At 51.9% G+C, this 25,997-nt stretch overlaps 1 protein-coding gene across 9 annotated transcripts in view; it reads left to right on the forward strand.

Annotated features, from left to right (window-relative positions):
• The first annotated feature begins 1,840 nt into the window (after positions 1-1,840).
• LOC145537845 (F-box-like/WD repeat-containing protein TBL1X) overlaps positions 1,841-25,997 on the forward strand; it is a 247,994-nt gene continuing 223,837 nt past the window's right edge. For 8 of the 9 annotated variants that reach the window (XM_081568790.1, XM_081568786.1, XM_081568793.1 and 5 more), the window contains exon 1: positions 1,841-1,983. The gene's annotated coding sequence lies outside the window, so the exon portion shown is untranslated. Of the gene's footprint in view, positions 2,131-25,997 lie in introns of all 9 variants that reach the window. The other variant, XM_081568787.1, reaches the window with a different exon arrangement.

Here is a 25,997-nt window from a genome sequence, read left to right on the forward strand (position 1 = left end):
CCCACTTTTGGGGGGAAGGGGAACAGACCGGGGGGGTTGTCCTCTCGGCCGCTGACTTGGAGGGGGCTGGCACCCTCAGGCAGGTTCGGGGAAGGGGGGGCTTCATCTTTGAGCTGGGGGAGGGTAACAGCAGTGGTCCTATCTCCCTGCCTCCCTCCCCCCCCCCGGAGACCACGGGGGTGGTGACCCGGTTCCTGTGCCCTCCTGGATAATGGGCTTCGGACTGGGTGGGGGGTAGGCCCGAGTTTCCTGCTGCGCACCCCACCCCCCACCCCCGATAGAGGCCCTGGGGTTGGGACAAGGGTCGCAGAGAGGAGGGAAGAGGCCCGGGTTCCCCTCACCCACCCCAGGCGTGGCGGGGAGGGGTGAACTGGGGGAGGGGGTGAGGGACAGGGTAGGGTCGGAGGGTCCCCCCCTCCATGGGGAAGGGGCTGGATTGGGCCGCGGCCCTCCCCCCGCCAGAGCCCGTGGGGGGAGGGGTCCGGGCTCTCACTCCCTGCGCCGTGGGGGGAAGGGCAGGCCTGGGTGTTGGGGGGGGGTGTCCCTATCCTCCGTGGGGGAGCAGGGCTGGCCGGGGACGCGGCCCCTTTGGGCGTGGGGGAGGATGAAGGGGACCCGGGCTCCCCTCCCCCAGCGGTGGGGGAGGGTATAGGCTGGGGTCGTGGGGGAGGGGGCCTGGCCTGGGACGCGGCCGCTTTGGGCGTGGGGGAGGGCGATGGGGGGGAAGGGGACCCAGGCTCTTTTTCTCCGGCGGTGGCGGGGGAGGGGTCTGGGTGGTGGGGAGGGGAACCCGGGTGGGGGGAGGGTGCAGGGGACCCGGGCTTCCCTCCCCTTGGCGGTGGGGGAGGGGCAGGCTGGGGGCCGTGGGGGAGGGGCTGGCCCGGGACGCGGCCGCTTTGGGCGTGGGGGAGGGCGAAGGGCGGGGACCCGGGTGGGGGAGGGTGCAGGGGACCCAGGCTTCCCTCCCCTGGGCGGTGGGGGAGGGGGTAGGCTGGGGGCTGGGGGGAGGGGGCAGGATGGGGGCTGGGAGGGAGGGGGCAGGCTGGGGGCTGTGGGGGAGGGGCTGGCCTGGGACGCGGCCGCTTTGGGCGTGGGCGATGAGGGGGGGTCCCGGGGGCGAGGGTGCAGGGGACCCGGGGTCCCCTTCCCCTGAGGCGGGGGCGGGCGCACGCTGGGGGCCGTGGGGAGGGGCGATGGGGAGGCCCGGGGTGGGGGAGCGTGGTGCAGGGGCCCCGGGCGGTGGGGGAGGGTGCAGGCTGGGGGCCGTGGGCGAGGGCGATGAGGGGGGTCCCGGGGGGCGAGGGTGAAGGGGAGCCGGGGTCCCCTTCCCCTGAGGCGGGGGCGGGCGCACGCTGGGGGCCGTGGGGAGGGGCGATGGGGAGGCCCGGGGTGGGGGAGCGTGGTGCAGGGGCCCCGGGCGGTGGGGGAGGGTGCAGGCTGGGGGCCGTGGGCGAGGGCGATGGGGGGGTCCCGGGGGGGGGAGCGCGCAGGGGCCCCGGGCTCCCCTCCCCCGGCAGCGGCGGCGGCGGGGGCGGGCGCAGGCTGGGGGCGGCGCCCGGGGCCGTCCTCCCGGCCGGGGTCGGCGTTCCGGCGGCCGCTCCCCAGCGGAGGTCACTGGCCGCGCCGGTCCCTCCCGCGTCCCGCCCTCTCCCGCCGCCGCCGTTCCCCCCCTCCTCCCGCCCGCCCCGTCCTCCGCGCTCGGGAGCGAGGAGCCGCCCGCGCCCCCGCCCCGCCGCCGCCGCCGCAGCGCCCTCGCCGCCATTCGGCACCCGAAACTTTCCAGCGCCCGCGCGTCTCGGGGACTCGGCGGCGGCGGGGGGCGCGGGCGCTGGGCGGGGGCGGCCCGGGGGGGCGGCGCGCTGCGGCTCCGGGCGCCCGGCCCTCGGCGGCCGCGGAGCGGCCGGGGCTCGGCGGCGGCGGCGGCCGGCGGGGCGCAGGCTCGGAGCGGCGGCGCCGGACACAAGTTGCGCGGCTCGGGGCGAGGTGAGTGCGCGCGCGGGGCTCGGGCCGGGCCGGGCGCGCTGCGGAAACTTCTCTCGCTCGGGGTAGGGGGGAGGCCCGGGCCCGGCTCATTCCCGCCCTCTGAGGGGTCAGGCCGACCGGCCGCCTGCCCGGGGACCCCCGTCTCCGGTAGGGGGGCGGGGGTGCAGTGGAGGGGGGGCAGCTTCCCCAAGTGTCCCCCGGGGGCTCGGGCTGGGGTGCTGCGCGCGCTCCCTGCAGGCTGAACAATACCCCTATGGGGCCGCTCCCCCAAAGTGCCGGCGCGTCGGGGGTTGGGGGGGCGGGTGGAGACTGGAGCGGGGTGAAGGGGAGGCTTCTTTGTTTTGGGGAGGGGGAAGTGACCGGTAAGTTTTGGCGAGGGGGGTGGGGGTGGGGAGCAACCCCCCGCCCCGGTTCCCCTTTTGTCTGCCGGGCCCGGGGCTGGCCGGGCGAACCTGCGCGGCCGCGGGGACCCCCCCTCGTGGGGGAGGGGAGCCCCATTCATTTCACTTCCCCACCCCGGGGGCGCGGGCCGGGACCCCGGGGGACGCGCGGCGGCGGCGGCGCGCGCAGGGCGCACCGAGTGGCGGGCGCGGCGGCGCGGGCCCGCGGCGGTTCAGTTTCTGCGGCGCGGAAACTGTCAGGAAGTGGGGAGCCCCCCCAACTTGCGCCCCCAGCCACCCACCCCGGCCCGAGCGAAGAAAACAGGGTGGGGACCACTTGGGTGGCTGGATGGGTTGGGGGGCGTCCCTGGATGATCTACAGAGCGCGCCCTGGGGGGGTAGCTGTAGACCTGTTGCGCCCGGTCTGGGGGGGGGAGGGGTGCCCTGAGCTCCGCGTGCCAGGCGGTGCTTCCTCCCCCCCCACCCCGCCACCCTCTCGAGGGGACCTCGCCCACGGCCGTGGGGGTGGGCGGTGCTCGGAATGGAGTGGGGCGCGCCATCGGGGGGGTCGGAGGTCGCCGGGGATTGTGACACTTAGGGGTCGCTAGAGCCCCCCCGGGGCGCTGGGACTTCACGTGCATTGCCCGTGCGTGGCTAGGCCTGCGCCCAGGATGGTTTTAAGCACGGCTTGGTCTTCCTCCGAGTTCACTGCAAATTCCACGAAGTTAAAAAGTCTGAGGTGTGTTGTTGTTGTTGATTTTTTCCCCTCCTGTCGCCGTTGTTGTAGAGCGGAACCCCCAAAGAAATAGAAATCCGTCTCCCTTATTCTTTGCCGCGGTTTGGGCTCTTGCTGGGCTTTGTCACATGTGGCTTGAGCTGACTTCTTGGATGTTTTTCTATCCAGACGCGCCGCCTGCGCCCCTGGGTTAACCTGCAAGGCGAGGGGCGGGACTCCAGCCTGGGAAGGGCGGGGGGTGGTGGTGCTGGCGTGGGAGGGTCCGGTTAAGTCCAACCTGATCAGTGGCCTCGGGGGGTAGCAGATGGTGGAAGGTCTTCGGGAAAGTTTAGTCGTTTTCCTAGAAAAGACGCGATCGGGTGGGGGTGGGGGAGATGTCGATCATGGAAACCATTGAGACTTGAAGACGCTTCACGTGTGAAAGGGATGTTCAGATAGCTCAGATGTACTGCAGATTGCCGTGGAAAACCACCCGGCTGGATAACGAATCCGGAAATGAAAGTTTGAAGTCCCATCCCTTGACCCACGTCTTAAAATGGCCCCTGAAGGATCATTCCATGTGAAGTTCCTTAAGTGAACACACACCTGTGGAACAGCCGGTGAAGACTAGGTGTTTTTTGTTTGGTGCTGTGCGAAGCAGGGAGGTTGGCTCTGCTTTTATTCCAGGGCTTAGTCACTCCAGATATCATCACCACCTGCCCCCCCCCATCATTGAAATTTCACCCTTGGAACTTGAGTCTGGCCCCTCCTGCAAGTTGGGGTGTTTTAGTTAAGTGCCTGCAGTCAGTCCCCTTTGAATCAGAGCAGCCTCAGTGTTCTCCGTGATGGCTTCGTGAATGTACTTGGGTGGGAGGTTTGGAGGTTTCAGTGCTAGGCGGCCAAAGAGGGGTATAGAGCCCCTGAGTCCAGCTCCATGGGGACATGTAAAACTGCTTTTGCTGGAAAAGCAACCTTTGTCCCCATCTGGCCTGAACTAGTGAAACAGCCCACCCTGACTTGCTGCTCCGCCATTGACCTTGAAGTCCTGCCAGTTTTCCGAGTGTCTTTTGCTATATGCGTAAAAATAAAAACGGGAACTGAGATCGCGGTACTCATTGGGTAGTGCTGGGGCAGAGAGGAGGAAATGTTACGTGTAAGTTTTTTGAAAACGTGGAGTTTGCCGTTAAATTTTCGCTGTTGCTCTGGTGCAGATAGATTCATTGTCCTACGGTTACTTAATGCCACGCACTGAGGGTTTTACAGGCACTAAACGCCCTGTATGCAGCAATTATTATTTCCATTCAGCTGCAGAAGACACTGACTTTGCTAACGTATGGTGGAGGGAAGATTGTTTGATTCCGGAAGCCCAGCTCTTAAGCTTGATGGTGTTTTGTCTTTCTGTGTTGACATGGGGTGAATCTTCCCGTTTGGGGACAAGCTTGTTAAATTACAGAGACACACACTTTTTCTCCCCCACACAAAATCTTACATTGAGCTGTCTCTCTCTATATACATAACCCTAGATTTCTCAACAGAAACCATGAAAGGTCAGTCACAGTGGAAGCATTGTTTTGTCCATAGCTTAATTATCCGGTGTGGTAACCACTACCCGCCTGGGCATATTTAGATTCCAGTTCATTAAAATTCATTTAATAGTGGTGGTGTTACTGAAATGCCCAGTTAATGTTGATTCAGCGCTCTGTCCGTAATTCAGATCCTCAGTAGATGTGTTTTAACTGGGAGTCACCATATTGCAACAGTGCAGCACTTGAAGAAATTCCAATTTGGGAGGGGTGCTCTATGGTTGGGCTTCCTTGGTGGCTCAGTGGTAAAGAATGTGCTTGCCGTGCAGGAGACCCGGGTTCAATCCCTGAGTTGGGAAGATCCCCTGGAGGAGGAAATGGCAACCCACTCCAGTATTCTTGCCTGGAGAATCCCATGGACAGAGAAGCCGGTGAGCTATAGTCCATGGGGTCGAAAAGAGTCGGACACGACTGAAGTGACTTAACACACACGCGCTGTATAGTTGCTACGAGTAAGGATTGGTGAAGAAAACAGTAAAGAGTTAGCCTGCTCCTTGTGGGAGGAGGGGAGAGGCTCTAAGAGTTTTAGACAGTTGAATTGTAGACCTTTAAAAAAAAAAAAGAACAAACCCGTTTCAGCTAGCGAGTCACCTGGGAAAGTGATTTCAGTGAGACTGACGGCTGCGGTTTTACGATTGAGGTGGTGTGGGTCACTTTTGAATTAGGAAACGAGGACTCCCAAGCTGGCGTCTTCGTGAGGATTCAACTTTGGGAAGAGGCCGTGCCTCAGTTTCCCTTTCTGAAAAACTGCGCAGCCGGTCCCCACGTCGCCTGCCTTGAGGGTGTTGGGGCCAACATCTGTTGGGCTCTCAAGGCGTTGCCATCAGGGTGGCCCCCTGTAGCTGATTGAGAGGCCATATCTGATACGCACCCCCCCCCAACAAGTTTGTGTCCTAAGTTTTAATATCTTGAAGGCAAAGTCTTCTGTATCAAGAAGGCCGATCAGGAATCCTCCCTACAGATGAGACTTCACAATTGTCAACGTGTTTTTAACAAGTGGCTGAATGCTGGCCGTTTCCTGTTTTATTTATTTATTTATTCTTTTTTGTATTATCTTTTTATTTATTTATTTATTTTAGTTGGGGGCTAATTACTTTACAATATTGTAGTGGTTTTTGCCATACATTGACATGAATCAGCCATGGGTTTACATGCGTTCCCCATCCTGAACCCCCCTCCCACCTCCCTCCCCATCCCATCCCTCTGGGTCATCCCAGTGCACCAGCCCTGAGCATGTCTCATGCATCGAACATGGAATGGTGTTCTCTTTCACATATGATAATATCGTTTCTTGTTATTTTTATTCCTTAGTTGATGTGTTCTTTGCATAATCTTTTGCGTTTTCTTTTTTTTTTTTTTAAATAACCACGGATTAGAAATTTTATTTGTATATCAGGAGGGAGGGGGGAAAACCCAGTTTTGCTTCTGGGAGAGAGGTGACTTCCCAGATGGCCCCTTTCAGCCATTTGTCTTTAGCTTTGCTTTCGTCTCAAGAGCTGTCAGCTTTTGAGACACCTGAAATAGTTTTGCTTCCAGAGTCGTGAAACGGGTTCCAGCAGGCGGGTGCCAGGCCCAGAGAAGGCATCTCACTTATGTCCTGAGCATCAGGAATTCACAGCCTCCCTCAGTGACCCATTGGGAAGGAGGGCTCCTCGCCCAGCTCTTGTCCAGGAGCATCGCCAGGCCTGGCCGGGGCCAGGGAACCCGCCCGATCGCACTGTCCTCCGAGGAGAGACGGTTCCAGGTATGGTGTCCCCACACCTCGCCGTGGCCTCCTGTTCCTCCTTTAGAAAAAGTACGTGACCTGCAGTAACAAGCTGTTCATCTTTCAGCACCCGAGACACTCAAAAAATAGCTTTCTATCAGGAGGCAAGACTCAAGTCGTTTTGTAAACATGTTTAAGTTGGAAAGATGATAAACCTTTTTTTTTTTCATTTTTTTTCCATAACTATTTTTAGCGTGAAGGAAGTAACTGGACGCCAGTTGTCCCCTCGGGACTGGCCCTCTCTCTGCTATCCCTCCTTCCCATGGGGCTGGACCGAACGGATGGCCTTGGCCACACCACCAGCCAAATCAGAAGAAAAGCTGGATGTGGGAGGGGACAGACAGAGTCCACGTGTTTTTTAAAGGGAAAGGGAGAAAGCGAGTTTAAAACCTCGGGGAATAAAAAAATGCAGGCGGTCACGAATGTGCTCCCCAGAAACTTGACCTAGGGTGGTTGTAAGCTTGCAGAGGGGGTAGCCTCCTGCAAGCCCTCCTGTGTGTGATCACCGCCATCAAATATTCCCTGGGAATACTCTGCTGGATGGAAGGATGCAGGTGTGAATTGGAAGCCATTGGAAAAAATTTACTTGGCGCAAACTTATGCTTGGAAACGGGAGATTATTTCCGTCTTACTCTGGAAGTTGGGTACCACTTCCATGGGTCTGGTTTGCTCTTGGTGGGTGGAAAGGAGCCATGAAGCATTGGCTCGCAGGTTGAAGACAGAGAACTTGGAAATGAAAGAGAAGACTATTGCCATCTTCTGCAGGAGGTTGGGTACCATTTCCATGGCTCAGATTTGCTTTTGGTAGGTGAAAAGGAGCCATGAAGTTTTGGCTCGTGGGTTGAAGAGAAACAGAAGTCTTAGCAGGTGAAGGTAGAGGACATGGTTGCATACAGAAACAGTGTCTTCAGCGTCTGAACTTGGGAAGCTCGTCGTCCACTCGTGATCCTCAGTTGGGGCACTTCCGTCCCCTGACAGCGTTTGGCAGCGTCTGGAGACGTCTGTGGTTGTCACGTGTCGCGGACGAGGGGACGGTGGTCTCCCTGGTGGACGCGCGGATGTTGGGTCCCCCTCTCACGGTGCTTGTTGGTACAGAGCCACCCCAAAGAAGGACCTGGCGCTGTGAGTCCTGAGTCCTATTTTGGTCCAGGGGCCGGTGGGATGGCAGGACAACGTAGGCCTCGGGTGCTGTGGTCCTCACAGGCTGCTTTAGGATGCTTTCGAAGGGAAGACAAGGGAACAGGAGGAGGTGGCCAGCTGGATGTTCTTTGGGGACCACAGAAGCTGGAGGGGTTCGGGGGCCAGGATGTGTTCACCCCCAGTTCAACCCCTGCTCTGGCTTCAACCCCAGTCTTTTCAGAGCCCCCGAGGCTCGCACACCTGCACCAGCCTCCTTCCTGTGGGTTTTGCGGATGTCACTGCAGATTTGCCCAGGTCTCGCTCTCAGTCAGCTTCTGGGGACTTCGGGTATTTTATCGGTGGGGGCTGGGGGCGGGGGGAAAGCCCAGCACCTGTCTGCTGTTTTCAGACCCTCACAGGGCCCAGGGCAGTGTGGGTTAACCTGGACTGGGCGGCGACCTCCACCGCTGGGGGTGCTCTGGGGGGCGGGGTGATGGGGTCCCCTGCTTGCGGGACTCAGGCTGGGGGGCTGCGGAGCTGTGGACACGCAGTGGGTGGGTGGGGGCACCCCTAGCACCCAGAGTCTGGCCCCTGTGTGCACTGGGTTCCCCCGGAGCCAGCCTGAAGTGCCTTCCTCTGGGAGCACCAGGGGAGCGCCAGGCACACCCGGGTTGGGGGCCATGTGAGCTCCTGGTGGTCCTCTGGGTGGGGGGGTGGTGGTGCAGGGCTCTGAAGGAGACCTGGTTTGAGGGCAGCTCACCATGCACCATGCACCGATGTCGCCTTTGGGCATATCAGTGACTTCCTCTGGCCTTAGTTTTCTCATGGCGAGAGAGACAGAGAAAAAAAAATTATTTCTCAGGCTTGTGTTAGCAGACAGGGTTGTTATCATGCTTGGAGCCCGGTGTGCTTACGTCTTCGCTGAAGTTGAGAGTGGCTGTGGAAACATCAAATAATAACAAGAATACTATGTCTTTATTAGTTCCGGCGGTCTCCAGCAATTGCCTGCTTGCTTTCCTTTTTCTCCCTTCAGGGCTGGCATATGCGCACGCACACACATGCATGCTATATATAGGCATAACATATATATGCTGTGTGTTTCCCAGATTTACTGTATGATGGAGTAAGAATTTCTGAACGCTTAAATGTCTAACCATCACCACCAGAATCAGGGTGAAAAGTGAAAGTGAACTCCCTCAGTAGTGTCCGACTCTGTGACCCCATGGACTGCAGCACGCCAGGCCTCCCTCTCCATCACCAACTCCTGGAGTTTACTCAAACTCATGTCCGTCGAGTCGGTGATATCATCCAACTATCTCATCCTCTGTCGTCCCCTTCTCCTCCCTTCAGTCTTTCCCAGCATCAGGGTCTTTTCCAGTGAGTCAGTTCTTTACTCAAGGTGGCCAAAGGATGGAGTTTCAGCTTCAGCATCATTCCTTCTAATGAATATTCAAGACTGATTTCCTTTAGGATGGACTGGTTGGATCTCCCTGAGGTCCAAGGAGTTTTCTCCAACACCACAGTTCAAAAGCATCATTTTTTCAATGCTCAGCTTTCTTTATAGTCCAACTCGCACATCAGAGTACATCATGCTAAATGCTGGGCTAGATAAAGCACAAGGTGGAATGAAGATTGCCAGAGAAATATCAATAACCTCAGATGACACCACCCTAGTGGCAGAAAGCAAAGAGGAACTGAAGAGCCTCTTGATGAAAGTGAAAGAGGAGAGTGAAGAAGCTGGTTTAAAACTCAACATTCAGGAAACTAAGATCATGGCATCACTTCATGGCAAATAGATAGGGAAACAGTGGCAGACTTAATTTTTTGGGGCTACAAAATCATTGCAGATGGTGACTACAGCCATGATATTAAAAGATGCTCGCTCCTTGGAAGAAAAGCTCTGACCAAGGTAGACAGCATATTAAAAAGCAAAGACATTACTTTGTCGACAAACGTTCATCTAGTCAAAGCTATGGTTTTTCCAGTAGTCATGTATGGATGTGAGAGTTGGACCATCAAGAAAGCTGAATGCCTAAGAATTGATGCCTTTCAACTGTGGTGTTGGAGAAGTCTCTTGAGAGTCCCTTGGACTGCAAGGCGATCCAACCAGTCCATCCTAAAGGAAATCAGTCCTGAATATTCATTGGAAGGACTGATGCTGAAGCTCCAATACTTTGGCCACCTGATGCGAAGAGCTGACTCCTTGGAAAAGACCCTGATGCAGGGAAAGATTGAAGGCAGGAGGAGAAGGGAAGGACAGAGGATGAGATGGTTGGATGGCTTCTCCGACTCTATGGACATGAGCTTGAGCAAGCTCTGGGAGTTGGTGATGGACAGGGAAACCTGGCGTGCTGCGGTCCATGGGGACACAAAAAGTCGGACACGACTGAGCTAGTTAACTGAACACCTGGGCCAGTGTGTTTTCCTCAGAATCATTCTGCACCGTGCATATCATCAAAAGCAAGGAAAAACCACACTTAGAGCTTCTTAATACTCGGAAGAGATCATAGTGAAAAAAATGTCAGATGTCTTGTTGTCTTAGGTCCCTGAGATTTACTCTCTTCCTATGCCGGGCAGTCCTTGCTGGAGGTCAGTTGAGGTGGGACATTTTTGGGAGGCCACGTTCAGAGACTTTCTCCAGCAGTCCCGCAGAGAGACATTGAGTACGTTCCGTGTATTTGTAGGTCATGTCTTGAGTTTCCAAAACTGGACTTGCCTTTTGGAGGCAGTGGTTTTCCCAGTGGGTTAATGCTCTGTCCATAAGGCAGGCTAAAAATACCCACTTGTGCATGCATTCCTTTGTTGTAGAAATAAATTCCTACAGCTGTGTTTCTGTGTGGTTGCTGACCTACATTCTACCTTGGGTCGTCATTTCACTGTGATCGGATGAGAAATGGCATGTTCTCTTAGGACAAGCCTTCGCCTGACGTTTTGGCCAGGTGAGTCCTGCCTTGGGCTTGTGTTGAAGTCGTTGAACCTGTGTGTGTCCTCAGGGGTAGTGTTGGAGGCGTTAAGGAGCTAACCGTGAAGCCTCTCCCACGTCTTGAGTGTGTGGATTCTAATGTGGAAAAGGAAGACTGCTTCGATGTTGATGATGGGTTTTTTTTTTTTTTTGATTGATTGCTGTTTTTTTGGCTGTGATGGGTCTTTGTTGCTTTGTGCGGGCTTTCTCTTGTTCCGGCGAGCAGGGTCTACTCTTCACGGCAGTGCTTAAGTTTCTCGTTGCGGTGGCTTCTCTTGTTGCAGGGTACAGGCTCTAGGGTGCTCGGGCTTCAGTAGTTGCAGCTCAGGGGCTCAGTACTTGTCGCCCTGGGGCTTAGTTGCACTGTGGCCTGTGGGATCTTCTCTGACCAGGGATCGAACCCGTTTCCCTTGCATCGCAAGGCAGATTCTTAACCACTGGACCCCCAGGGAAGCTCCTGTCTTTTTTTTTTTTTTTTAAAGACTTTTATAGGTTAAGGTTTCACTTCCGTTCAGTTGCTCAGTCGTATCCGACTCTTTGCAACCCCATGGACTGCAGCACACCAGGCTTCCCCGTCCATCACCAACTCCTAGAGTTCACCCAAACTCATGTCCATCGAGTCGCTGATGCCATCCAACCATCTCATCCTCTGTCGTCCCCTTCTCCTCCTGCCGTCGATCTTTCCCAGCATCAGGGTCTTTTCCAATGAGTCATTTCTTCACCAAAGTATTGGCAGCATCAGTGCTTCCAATGAATATTCAGGACTGATTTCCTTTAGGACGGACTGGTTGGATCTCCTTGCAGTCCAAGTCTTCTCCAACACCACAGTTCAAAAGCATCAATTTTTCGGTGCTCAGCTTTCTTTGTAGTCCAACTCTCACATCCGTACATGACTACTGGGAAAACCATAGCTTTGACTAGACGGATCTTTGTTGGCAAAGTAATGTCTCTGCTTTTAATATGCTGTCTAGGTTGGTCATAGCTTTTCTTCCAAGGAGCAAGCGTCTTTTAATTCCATGGCTGCAGTCACCATCTGCAGTGATTTTGGAGCCCGAGAAAACAGAGTCTGTCACTGTTTCCATTGTTTCTCCATCTATTTGCCATGAAGTGATGGGCCTGGATGCCGTGATCTTTGTGTTTTGAACGTTGAGTTTTATGGTGATTTTATATTAGCCAGCAGTTTGGGCAAACTGTGTCTCATGCTTTGGCGTGTTTCCCATGATTGGGATAGGCAACCCTCAACATTGCTAAGTCAGTTGCCTACTTAAAAACAAAACAAACCAACCCTGCAGCCTTTCAGGGGACACTTTGGGCTGTGAGTTGCTTCCGAATCATTCTGAGGAATCATTCTGAGGAGTGTTGTCATCTCCTCATCTGGGGAGACCCTGTGAAAGAAGCAGAAACGATGCTCAGGGCAAGATTCACAGCGTTTACTCTTGTCAAGAGTGTCTCTTGCCTGGAATTCCTGTCATTTATTCCTGTGGTGGTGCATGTAGCAGGAATGCTAAAAAGGAAACTTGAGCGATCCTCTTTATTTACTTCTCTTGAGCCCGAAGATGACCCCAAATATCCATCCCCCAGCACTTTGTTTTCTGGAACACTTGCCACCAACCCAGCCCCTGCCCCGGCCCTGCACCTCCTCCACCAACTTGATCAGCCTCCCTGTCTTTCCAAGACGTTGAAGCCTTCTGTCACCTGTACAGTCAGCCTCATCCATGTTGGAGCCAGGCTGTACAGAGACGGCCGTTCCCGTCTTGGAGAGCTGGACTCGTAACTCTTACAGACTTGCCCCTTGTCATCCAGCTCTAGGGTGTCTCTGAACATCCGCTATCCACTTTGCACACGTTTCTGTTAGTTGAAACTTTCCGGTGGACGGAAATGTGGGCAAAAGAAGTTTGCGTGATGCCATGTTGATTCTTTTTTTTTTTTTTTTTGCCATGTTGATTCTTAAATCAGGATTAATAACGACGTTAATATGGTAAGACCCGCTGAGTTGTGATGAAGAACTGGAGAAGATCTGCGTCACTGAGCAGTGATTTTTGTTTCTACTGCATCGTGAGTCATTCTTCAGTTCAGTTGCTCAATTGTGTCCGACTCTTTGCAACCCCACGGACTACAGCACACCAGGCTTCCCTGGCCATCACCAACTCCTGGAGCTTACTCAGACTCATGTCCATGGAGTCAGTGATGCCATCCAACCATCTCATCCTCTCTTGCCCCCTTCTTCTCCTGCCCTTAATCTTTCCCATCATCGGGGTCTTTTCCAGTGAGTCAGATCTTCGAATCAGGTGGCCAAAGTATTGGACTTAGCCAGGTCAGCTATGCCTTCCAGGTACCCTTGTTATCTTAACATGCGTTTGAAGATGAGAACCGAGAAAGCAGAGTCTACTTCACGTCTGTAGTGTCGGTTATGCAGATGTAATTCTCAGCATCTATGAAGTTAGCCTGGTGGTTGCCGAGTTTTATGTTGAATTTCAGAAAAGCAACTGCATGGAGAATTGATTCGTTTAGGAGACAGGTTCAAGTTGGGTCCTTGCCGAGGTGATTTTTCCAACAGAATCTTAATCAGGCATTTTAATCCCTTGAAACTTGAATGCCAACTCAGTGTTGGTTCAAGACTCAGGTATTCACGGTTATCAATATAAGAACAATGGTTGCTAGTTTCTGACAGTGGCAGGTCGGTCTTGGGAGACACGCTTTGGTTTAGCTCCTAATTTGATCATGAGAAAATAATCACGTTAGGTCTGTGTTTCTAAGACGCACGATGATTCTGTGCCAATTTCAACAGTTTCCAGGGATCTGAAGTGTAATTCTTCAAAAAGCTTTGCCAGGAGAGACAGTGGTGGAGGGGCACCCAGCCCAGAAGTTGGTGACTATGACAATTAATGATCTTGTGTGTCCAGGGCATGACAAGAGATGGTTGTAGATTGGCTGAGAACAAGCGGAGGGGTCTGTGGAAACGGGATTCACCTGTTAAATTTCATGGGCCTCTGACTACATTTCCTCGAAACCCAGAGTTTCCGCATTTAGTTGGGGCCGAGGGAGACACAGATGCCTTGTTTCCGCTTTTAATTCCCAAAGTGGGCTCCTGAGGAGTGAATTTCCTCTCCGGCAGGTGCCCTGTGAGATTTACTGGAGTGCGGGAAGAAACTTGTTTTTGTTTGTTTTTTTTTTAACTTAATAGTTACAAAATGTCTGTTTGTGGTCTGTGAAAAATGCATACGATGTTAGTTGAGTGTTATCTCTAGTCAATACTTACACGAGTTGGGCTTAATGCTTCAGTGGTTTTCACTGAGAGGTGTGTGGTGAAAAAGCGTCTTACAGATCACTGGTGAGGCCCCTAGAAGTGATGAAGGCAAGAAACCGAAGTCCCCGAATAAAGGGGGACACAGATGTAGTCTGTGTGGGTGTGGGTGTGTACACACGTGCGTTACGTGACTGAGGCCTGCCACCTAAAAGATCGGACGTTCCCCCAGGGGTGCAGCTGTTAATTATGTCATTTGCAGAAGACAGAATATACAGTGACAGGGTACTGTGCACATTTTGGATGTACCGGGTTTTGCCTACTTTGAAAGCTGAAAAACGATTTGTGTTTCGGAACCAGATGACTGTGTTCCCAGTTGCAGGTGCATGGGGAAGCGTTGGAACAATGCTGTGCTTTTTAAAGCATTTCTTAACACCTCGGTGTTTTCATAATCACTTAATTCTGTTTGTAAATCGGCTGCTGTCATTGACAGATGCCCTCAGGGCTCCCAAGAACCAGGCTTTTTTTTTTTTTGGTGGAAGACATGATTCAAACTGCACAAGACGTGGGATAGCGCTGGAACCGGCTTGTGATACAAGTCTTTGTGTGCCTTCAGTCTGGCTGTTTATATTGCGTTTTTTTTTTTTTTTCTCCAAAGACATATTTCATCCCTCTTGGTGATTAATTTTTTTTTTTTTGCATATCGCTCGAGAGGTTTTTTAATAGAGAAAAGTGTCGTTCCGGTTGATGGTAGTGTTGCAGAGAGTAAATAAATAACAGAAGTTATATTCATAATGCAGACCACACTGTGGGCTGCGGAGGTGAGACCTGGGGCTCACCTCCACACTTGAGGTGTTTGCCTGAGCTTGATTGCCGAGAACGGCTGAGGCTTCGGTTTGCAGGACACTGAAATGTCCGCAAGTAGTTCCCAGGTTTCCACAGCAGCCGTTGCGTTTGTTTAGCTTGAAATGACTGATGTGTCAGCTTCGGGTTTTGTGTGTGAGTTGTAGCGTTCGAGTCTTGTTTGTCTCTTTGTGGCTTCTGAGTTTGCCGTGTAGCTTTTGTGAGTCCAGGAAAGCAGAGAACCAGCCCCGTGCACACACACACGCCTGCAGCTGATGACGCTCTTGTTCTATCCGATCCCCGGGGCGCTGGGGACCACGCATCATTCAGGCTCGTCAGGATCCACGCGGACATTCATTTGTCCTTTGGTGAACCGATCAAACCGGTCCATCCTAAATGAAATCAATGCAAGGACTGATGCTGAAGCTCCAGTACTTTGGGCACCTGATGCAAAGAGCTGACTCATTGGAAGAGACCCTGATGCTGGGAAAGATTGAGGGCAGGAGGAGAAGGGGACGACAGAGGATGAGACGCTTGGATGGCATCAGTGACTCGATGGACTGGAGTTTGAGTAAACTCCGGGAGTTGGTGATGGACAGGGAGGCCTGGCGTGCTGCAGTCCATGGGGTTCGCAAAGAGCTGGACACGACTTAGCAATGGAACAACAACAAAACGGGTCTGTTTAATCTCCTAATAAAACAGAAGATAATTTCTTTTATGGTAATATTCAAAAAACACCGACTGTAGAGACAGAGAAGAAACAGAAGGTAGTTCCCCCCCCCCCCTTTTTTTAATTGTACCTTGTGTCTTGCAGGATCTTAGCCCGCCTAACCAGGGATAGAACGCAGGCCCTTGGCACTGAAAGCTTGGAATCCCAACCAGCAGACCGCCAGGGAATTCCCGGGAAGTAGAATTTTTGATGTCTACGTTATATCGCTTTGTCCCTGCTCTCCAGAGATCAGTGTCTTGAAACTCCTGTAACAAATGTGGTTTGATGAAAGTCTCTGGGAATGTACTCTGTCTACCTGGTCCCTGATCATCTGAGAGGCGAGAGATATTTACGCAAAGTATTATGCTTTTAACTGGATGCCTTAAGCCTTGTCCGCGTCCTGACCCTCCTCCAGGAGGGGTCTTAGTTTCATTAGGCGGGGTCTTTGCTGTGACACTCTAGCTGTGGTGCACGGGTTTAGTTGCTCCAAAGGGTGTGGGATCTTACTTCCCTGACCAGGGATTGAACCCCTGCCCCCTGCATTGGAAGGCCCGTCAGGGAAGTCCCGGCGTCTCAACATCTTATTGCAGGCAGGTCAGCTCAACACCAGTCAAGTGCTTCAGCTTTGGACAGGAACCTTTTTTCTCTTTTTGTTGTTGATAACTTGCTAATAATTATTTGTTTGGTTATTTGCGAGACAAATTAAGCTAGATAATATTCAGAGACGTATCAGAGAATAAACATATCCTGAGATTGCTCTAAGAAACGGGTATAAAAGTGATTTTTTTTCCTAAATGCGTACCGCAGATACCCATGAAGTGCAGAGATCTGTGTATATGTTTGTGCTCGTCTCTAAGCCGTGTCCAGCTCTTTGTGATCCCATGGACCATAGCCCGCCAGGCTCCTCTGTCCATGGAATTTTCCAGGCAAGAATACTGGAGTGGGTTGCCATGTCCTCCTCCAGGGGATCTTCCCCACCCAGGGACTGAACCTGAGTTTCCTGCATTGGCAGGCGGAGTCTTTATAACACTGTGCCACCAGGGAAGCCCAAGATCTATCTATATATACTCCCGAGGAATTAAGAGTCACAGGTGTGGGAAGCAGGAATATAGAGGAATAGAAGCGACAAATGATAAGAGCCAGCAGTATATGGAATATCTAGATATGCTAACCTTTGAGGGAAGATGTAAACACATGAATTTGTAGTGTTGCGAATTACCATCCACGTAATTTCTGTCAAGGAAGGCCATTACTTCTAGGGATGCTTGGGTTATGAAAATGAACTGTTTTAATTTTCCTGCAGAAATAAAAATCCATTGTGAGTCAAATAATTGTATGTGGAGTTTTGTAATTGGAAATCTGAATTTAGTAACATTATATAACCCTGGTAGATTACATTAGTATATTCAAACTAAATATTTACAGAATAAGATTAGTTCATGGAAGTGTTTCTTTTTTCTCCTAGTACAGCTCATAGCCACCCAATCATTCATAGGTTCTAATTGCCTTGTGTATTTTTTTTGATCATCCTGTATGTGTTTTCAGAGAAGTTAGTTGCATAAAACCAGAGACTGTCTGTTTTCACGACTTCCCAGTTCATATTTAAACCTGAAATGGTCCACAGAAGCAGCTGTCCTTTTGGTAAAGTTTAATTTTCTCAGTTCCTGGCCCAAGAGAAGGGGTCAGCTCGGGTCCCATTTGTCTGGGTGGCGTTTGCTTTAAGGGAAGTTTTGGGTTTGATTCATTGTTTGCTATCTACAAGTAAATGTTCAACCTCCTTGAATTTCCTGTCGTGTTTGCTTTTCCATTGAATGTTCTATATTTGGACCGCAAAATGTGTTTTTTTCTGTATGGGTCTTTGATGGCCCAGATGTTCATCAGAGTGAAATTTCTCTCTGTACACACTGCTGGCGTTGAGCAGTTTGCTTGTTGGGTTGTTCCTAGAACTGAGTTGGACACATTGTGGATTCGGGTTGGGCCTGTCCTCGCTTCCGCGGGCTACGTGATGCTTTGTTTGCGTTTGCCGTCCATGTTTGCCGTCCGTGTTTGCCTTGCCTTTGGGTGAGTGTCAATGGGCGCTTGCGGTGATTCATTTAACACAGAGCTCTAAGTGCCATTTAAGATCACGTTGCTTTTCTGCAGCAGTGTTGTTGAGGGGAGTTATAACTTTGTTGTTCAGTCGCCAAGTCATGTCTGACCCTTTGCGACCCCGTGGACTGCAGCACACCAGGCCTCCCTGTCCATCACCAACTCCCTGAGCTTGCTCAAACTCATGTCCATCGAGTCGGTGATGCCATCCAACCATCTCATCCTCTGTTGTCGCCTTCTTCTCCCGCCCCCAATCCTTCCCAGCATCAGGGTCTCTTCCAGTGAGTCAGGTCTTTGCATCCGGTGGACAAAGTATTGGAGTTTCAGTTTAGCATCAGTCCTTCCAATGAATATTCAGGACTGATCTCCTTTAGGATGGACAGGTTTGATCTCCTTGCAGTCCAAGGGACTCTCAAAAGTCTTCTCCAACACCACAGTTCAAAAGCATCAATTCTTCGGCGCTCAGCTTTCTTTGTAGTCCAACTCTCACATCCATACATGACTACTGGAAAAACCATAGCTTTGACTAGATGGACCTTTGTTGGCAAAGTAACATCTTTGCCTTTTAATATGCTGTCTAGGTTGGTCATAACTTTCCTTCCAAGGAGTAAGCATCTTTTAATTTCATGGCTGCAGTCACCATCTGCAGTGATTTTGGAGCCAAAAACAATAAAGTCAGCCACTGTTTCCACTGTTCCCCATCTATTTGCCATGAAGTGATGGGACTGGACGCCATGATCTTAGTTCTCTGAACGTTGAGCTTTAAGCCAACTTTTTCACTCTCCTCTTTCACTTTCAGCAAGAGGCTCTTTAGTTCTCCACTTTCTGCCATAAGGGTGGTGTCACCTGCATATCTTAGGTTATTGATATTTCTCCTGGCAGTCTTGACTCCAGCTTGTGCTTCTTCCAGCCCAGCGTTTCTCATGATGTACTCTGCATATAAGTTAAATAAGCAAGGTGACAATATACAGCCTTGACGTACTCCTTTTCCAATTTGGAACCAGTCTGTTGTTCCATGTGCAGTTCTAACTGTTGCTTCCTGACCTGCATACAGATTTCTCAAGAGGCAGGTCAGGTGGTCTGGTATTCCCATCTCTTTAAGAATTTTCCACAGTTTGTTGTGATCCACACAGTCAAAGGCTTTGGCATAGTCAGTAAAGCAGAAATAGATGTTTTCTGGAACTCTCTTGCTTTTTCGATGATACAACAGATGTTGGCAATTTGATCTCTGGTTCCTCTGCCTTTTCTAAATCCAGCTTGAACATCTGGAAGTTCATGGTTCACATACTGTTGAAGCCTGGCTTGGAGAATTTTGAGCATTACTGTACTAGCGTGTGAGATGAGTGCAATTGTGTGGTAGTTTGAACATTCTTTGGCATTGCCTTTCTTTGGGATTGGGATGAAAACTGACCTTTTCCAATCCTGTGGCCACTGCTGAGTTTTCCAAATTTGCTGGCCTATTGAGTGCAGCACTTTCACAGCATCATCTTTTAGGATTTGAAATAGCTCAACTTCCTTCCAACCATGCCTCAGAGCAGGCAGCCAGTGCTTGCGAAATGCTGCCAGCTGAACACACGCTATGTACCGTGGACTTCAGAATCTCTCTTGCCTTGGAATGAAAACTGACCTTTTCCAGTCCTGTGGCCACTGCTGAGCTTTCCAAATTTGCTGGCTTACTGAGTGCAGCACTTTCACAGCATCATCTTTTAGTAATTGAAACAGCTCAACTGGAATTGCATCACTTCCACTAGCTTAGGTTGTGTCCAACTCTCTGTGACCCCATGGACCGTAGCCTGCCAGGCTCCTCTGTCCACGGGGATTCTTCCACTGGAGTGGATTGTCATGCCCTTCTCCAGTGGATCTTCCCGACCCAGGGATCAAACCCATATGTCCTGCATTGGCATGCGGGTATTTTTTTTTTTTTTAATTTTTTTTTACCACTGATGCCACCTGGGAAACCGACCTCATTTTCTGGGTGGGGGGGGTCAACCTCTTAGCCCCCTGAGAAGTTCGGATCCCTGCCTTGGCCCCTGCGCTCACACCCGACCTCTCCTCCTCTGACCTGCCTCTCACAACAGGGCTCTCCCTGCACCCCTGCAGCTCTTGTTTCTACCCTGGGGCAGGGTGGGGGGACCTATTCCTCCTCACACTCCTTCAAGCCCGCCTTACTTTGGCGGGGGCGGGGGGGTGGGACTTCCAAAATGCAAGGCTTCTCCACTGAACGAATCCTGTTTGTTTCTTTCTCCCATTCTAAGCTGGCTCCTTTGTCTAAGATCATATATGTAAGGATACCTTGGTTTTCCCTGCATTCAAGAAAGGCGGACTTGTAACTTGCTCCTGGTCCTCCCACGGAGTATAAGGAGGATTAACCGTCCACAGTGGGACGCTGTACGTTCTGTCTCTGGTGTGTTCAGCGGTCCACGTGCAACTACTAGTCTTGTCTTTTTATCTGGATGGAATCACGTGGCAGCGGTTTCGCTCTGTCTGCTAGCTTTCCTTTTACAGCTTTGTTAAGGTGTGATTGAAGGACCGGAAGCCAGCTGTGTATAAGGTGTGCGGGCTTCCCAGGTGCCACAGCGGTGAAGAACCCGCCTGCCGATTGAGGAGACGGAAGAGACGCTAGTTCAATCCCTGGGTCGGGAAGATCCCCTGGCGGAGGGAATGGCAATCGACCCGCTCCAGTATTCTTGCCTGGAGAATCCCATGGTCGGAGGAGCCTGATGGGCTACAGTCCACGGGGTCGAAAAGAGTCAGATGACGTGACTGAGCCTGCAGGCAGGATTCCATCGGATGTGGACGCACCTCCGTTGATCCGTTCGCCTGTTCTTGGACATTTGGCTGGTTTTCCTTTTTTCTGGTTATTGTGAATAGTGGTACTGGAAACATTTTTGTGGCTGTTGCAGTGGTTGTCAGACTTCATCATGCAACAGGACCCTGTACAGGGCTTGTGAAAACACAGGTTGCTGGGTCCCATCCCCACAATCTTGAGTCAGTAAATCTGGGCGGAGCCACCAAACTACATTTTCAGCAAGTTCACAGCTGCTGCTGCTGCTGCTACTACCAGTCTAAGGCCCCAGATGTGCCTTAGAGGGGCTTCCACTGTGTAGATGGTAAAGAATCTGCCTGCAATGCGGGAGACCTGGGTTCGATCCCTGTGTCGGGAAGATGCCCTGGAGAAGGGAAAGGCTACCCACTCCACTCTTCTGGCCTGGAGAATTCCATCGACTACAGTCCATGGGGTCGCAAAGAGTGGGACACCACTTAGCGACTTTCCGTTTCCATGCCTCCGAGGAAGTCTTTGCAGAGTTGGATTGTTATCCGTTTGTCGCGTGCATCCTAAGGCACTTCAGTTGTGTTCGACTCTTTGGCGATCCTATGGGTTGTGGTCCACCAGGCTCCTCTGTTCATGGGGTTCTCCAGGCCAGAATACTGGAGTGGGTTGCCATTCCCTTTTCCAGGGGATCTTCCCGACCCAGGGATCGAACCTGCGTCTCTTAGAACTCCTGCGTTCTAGCAGGCGGGTTCTTTACCACTAGGCATACCCATCTGTTACTTGTTCCAAGTATCTGTCTCCTAGATGGTTCTTTATCTTGTAACATCGCTGATGGTCTCATTCACCACGCTTCCCGTTTGTGACTGGCTGAATGTGTCGGTCTGTCCTTTCGGCTTCCTTGTGTCAAGGAGGCTAATACCAGGGACAACTCGGGGTGCGGGGATCCGAGTGCCGCTGTCCCCCAGACACCAGCCGTGATACCCTCCCACCCCTGACGATGTGGGCTCTGGCTTGATCCCTGTCTGCTGTTGTGGTTGCCAGGGTCGCCTTGGAGGAAGCAGTTCAAGCACAGGAGGGACAGGCTTGGACCCAGGCCCTGGGCTAGGGGTGCCCCGTGCTGCTGGGTCCCCTGGAACCTCAGGGCTGCCCGCCTGCCTGCCTCTTGTCTGGGAAATCACGTCTGTCCTTTCTTCATCCCACCTGAAACAGCCTGTGCCAACCCAGTCTGAATCTGCTAACTTGGAGCAGCCAGAAGTTATCACTAGACGCCGCCATAGCCAGTGTATTTGTTGCAATTATTATTTATTTTGGAGAGAGAGAATACGTTCTCTGTAGAATTGTTCGTGGTTGGTGTTCAGTGGCTAGGTCGTGTCCGACACTTGGCGACCCCATGGACGGCAGCACGCCGGGCTGCGTTTGTGCAAACTCATGTCCATCGAGTCGGTGATGCCATCCAACCATCTCGTCCTCTGTCGCCCCCTTCTCCTCCTGCCCTCTGTCTTTCCCGCCAATCGGGGTCTTTTCCCGTGAGTCGTTAGACTGAGAACTGTGGCTTTTGCACAGTCATCTCCCTGCATTTGATCATGGACCCCCAGGTCTTCCCACTTGGCGCCCCAGTCCTTGCCGTAAACCAGCTCGGGTCACAGTTTGCTACTGACCCCTGCTCATGTGTCTCAGAATCGTGACGGTGGAGTCGGTCGGTGTGCAGGAGTCCAGGTTTGTTAAGTAAACTCACCTCCTTGGTTAATTTTTTTTTTTAAGTGTGCAGTGTCTTGTAATCATTGGCTAATATTCTACAGGTTGTTCTTCCTTCTCGTCCTCTTTTTTTATTTTTTAAAAAATATGACAGCTCTGTGGAGATAGAATCACCTACCATGCGGGCGTCTCATTCATCCAAAGTGTATAGCTCACTGCTTTCCTGGTGTTTTTATGAAGTTGTGCAGCCATCGCCGCTGTTTGAATTCAAGAGCGTTTTTGTCACTCCGGAGACAACCCCACGCCCGTGAAGCGTCACTCCTGTCCCCTGCCTCTCCACCCAGTCCCTGGCAACCACCGGTGTGGTCTCTGTCTCTGTGGATCGGCCTGTTCTGGAAACTTCCTATCAGTGGGATCATGCAGTACGCGGCGTTTGCTACCTAGCTTTTCTCCCTTTGCGTCATATCTTTGAGGTCTCTGCCGTCGCGTGTGTTATCCCAGCTTCTTGGTAAGCCTTTTGTGGCGTCTCCGGGTGATGGAGCAGGGCTTGGGGGTGGCGGTGGGGAATTCAGGTAGACACAGCGTGTAGGGCTGGGTAAAACAGCTCCTCCGACCGCCCTCAGATGATGCTGAGATGGAAACTGCTTCAGCAGTGAGGCATGTTTACAAAACCCTCTCCAGTTCAGCTTCCACTCCGGCAGAAACCGTAACCTGCATTCTCTTTCTCTTTATTTATTGCATCTCTTCCCCTCAAGATGGATGGAGAACAGTTTTGTTCAATTAAAGCTGCACCTGCTATCTTTTTTTTTTTTTTTTTAAGTTTCAGTGCTTTGGGAGAGACTTTGTGTGTGTGTGTATAATTTTTTTTTTGATCGGAGGACAGTTGCTCTACAATATCGTGTGGTACATCACCATGAATCAGACACAAGTTTACATATATCCCCGCCCTCTGGGACCTCTCTCCCTGTCCCGCATCCCACGCCTCTAGGTCATCCCAGAGCACGGAGCTGAGTTCCTTGTGCTCTTTAGCAGCTTCCCATCAGCTATTTCACACGTGGTCGTGCGTACGTGTCAACGCGACTCTCTCAATTCACCCCACCCTCTCTTTCCCCTGCTGTGTCCCCAAGTCTGTCCTCTGTGACTGCATCTCCGTTTTTGCCCTGCAAACAGGGTCATCAGTAGCATCCTTCTAGATTGCGTACATGTGCGTTCACATACCCTTCTTTTGTGCTGAATTTTTGGGTCAAGTTTTACAGCGTCCTTGCCAAGACATTGGAAGCCTGTATTTAGCACGAGGCTGGTGTGAACTTGCTCTGGGGTCACGGGGTTCCAACCAGCTAGGTACTCTCTGAGGGCTGCCCGGAGCCACAATGCTGGCTTAGACTGAAACAGTAGCAGAGTTGTTACTTCTCGTAAATTATAAACCTTCTGTGTGGGGCCAGAATCTGAGGTCAGGTGGGAGAATCTGAAGGCTGATTTTTCTCAAACCATCCATGGGCGCAACTTTCTAGGGTGTCCGTATCTCTTAACAGAGAGCTTACTCTTAGGAGCTGAAGTGAAGTGAAGTGAAGTGAAAGTTGCTCAGTCGTGTCTGACTCTCTGTGACCCCACGGACTATACAGTCCATGGAATTGTCCAGGCCAGAAGACTGGAGTGGGTAGCTCTTCCCTTCTCCAGGGGACCTTCGCAACCCAGAGCTTGAACCCACGACCCCCCCATTGCAGGCAGATTCTTTCCCATCTGAGCCACCAGGGAAGCCCAAGATTATTGGAGTGGTTAGCCTATCCCTTCTCCAGGGGATCTTCCCAACCCAGGAAATCGAACCGGGGTCTCCCACATTGCAGGCGGATTCTTTACCAACTGAGCTGAAATATAGGAGCTGAAGGTCGTGTATTTTCTCAGTTGATCTTGTAATTGACGGTGTTAGTCTCCTGTCACTCTTGGGACAAATGACCCAAGACTTCCTGTCTTGAGCAACTCCGGTTGTTCCTGGCTTGAACAACTCAACTTTACCATCTTACACTTCCAGAGGTCACAACTTTGAGATGAGTATCGTGTGTCGAGGGGGACCACGTGCTTTTCCAGAGGCTTTCGGGAAGAATGCACTTCTTGCCTTCTCCAGCTTCTAGAGGCCTCCTGCGCTCCCTGGCTCACGGCCCCTTCCTCGTCTTCAGAGCCCACAGCGCACCACCTCTCTGATCACTCTGCCGTGGTCAGATGTCTCCGACCGCAGCCTGGAGAGATGGCTCACTTACTGGGGGGCTCAAGTGCCCCCTCGTATCCAGGATAATCCCCCTCCACCCTGCCCAAAATCTTTAACTTGAGTGCTTCTCCAAAGTCCTTTTTGCCACACACACTCATGTTGTCACAGGGCCCAGGTATTAGGGCGTGAGACTCTCAAGGGGACTGTTGTTCTCCTTGCTCCATTGACACTCTTTCCGTTCAGCTCAGTCGCTCAGACGTGTCCGACTCTTTGCGACCCCACGGACCTCAGCAAGCCAGGCTTCCCTGTCCATCACCAACTCCCGGAGCCTACTCAAACTCACGTCCGTCAAGTCAGTGATGCCATCCAACCATCTCATCCTCTGTCGTCCCCTTCTCCTGCCCTCAATCTTTCCCAGCATCAGGGTCTTTTCCAGTAAGTCAGTTCTTCACATCAGGTGGCCAAAGGATTGGAGTTTCAGCTTCAGCATCAGTCCCTCCAATGAATATTCAGGACTGATTTCCTTTGGGATGGACTGGTTGGATCTCCTTGCAGTCCAAGGGACTCTCAGGAGTCTTCTCCAACACCTCAGTTCAAAAGCATCAGTTCTTCGGCCCTCAGCTTTCTTCATAGTCCAGCTCTTACATCCATACATGACTACTGGAAAGACCATAGCTTTGAGTAGACGGAGCTTTGTTGGCAAAGTAATGTCTCTGCTTTTAAATATGCTGTCTAGGTTGGTCATAGCCTTTCTTCCAAGGAGCAAGCGTCTTTTAATTTCATGACTGCAGTCGCCATCTGCAGTGATTTTGGAGTCCCCCCAAAATAAAAGTCTCTCACTTGTTTCCACTGTTTCCCCATCTATTTGCCATGAAGTGATGGGACCGGATGCCATGATCTTAGTTTTCTGAAGGTTGAATCTCAACTGGGGAGTGGGTTGTTGGGGGTGGGGTGGAGTGATGGGGTGGAGGTGAGCAATCACGTCCCCCCCCCGCCCCGGCCTTGCCCTGGGACATTCAGCAAGGTTTGGAGACTTCAGGGGATCTTGTGGGCAGAGGCCATGAATGGTGTTCAGCCCCTAAGAATGCAGGAGTCAGCCCCCCACGAGGAGTTTCCTGCCCTGCGGTCCACACGTGCCCAGCCTGAAGAGACCTGCATGAACACAGTTTCCAGGGGCTCTTGCGCACTTTGCAGTTGGAGTCCCATGTCTTGCAGTATGGTCAGCCCTGGGAAGGGCAGTTGGCAGTCCTTTGCATATAAAGACATAAAACCCTCCCCAGGAAAAGAGGGTCATTTGATAATCTCACAGATGGCTGTATGCAGGCAAGTGGAAACCTGAGGGTCTTGGCTAGGTCTCTCTGATTTCTAACTTATTCTTACTGGCTTTGTACAGCATTCATCCTTTCAGTTTTATTAAATTGCTTTTTTTTTTTCTGTTGCCCAGTCTATCTAATACATAGATCACTTATTTGGTGTTGAAAAATCTGTTTATTAGGAGATTTCCATTACGAGCTTAATTCCCCCCCCCGCCAGGTGGCCTTTGGCCAGCTATTTCTCTTACACATATATTTTCTTTTTCCTTGTAAGTAAGATTGCAAGTCCTTGACAGCAAAGATCGTGCCTTTTAGGTTTGCTTTCTGGTCTGCAGCACGTCAAACATGGTTTTTAACGTCAGTTGCTAGCCGTTGCAATGTACGTTGTGCCTCGTGGTTAAGTTTCATGTACCACCAGCCTTTTATATCTTGCTGTCGATTCCGATTCCAGTCTTTGGGGGCTGAGGGGTTAGCATGTTGATGGCTCAGGTGCTGAGCGGCAAAAAGAAGCCTTTGACCTCATTTGAGGAAGGGAGAGGCTGACAGCCTCATTGCTTCTCCTACATAGGCATTGTTTTATTTTGGTGATTGAAATGTTGGAGGTGTGGGGAAAAAAAAATCA

The sequence above is a fragment of the Giraffa tippelskirchi genome, chromosome Y, assembly GCF_054371585.1.
Source record: "Giraffa tippelskirchi isolate mGirTip1 chromosome Y, T2T-mGirTip1v1.2.pri, whole genome shotgun sequence".
Taxonomy (NCBI): Eukaryota; Metazoa; Chordata; class Mammalia; order Artiodactyla; family Giraffidae; genus Giraffa; species Giraffa tippelskirchi.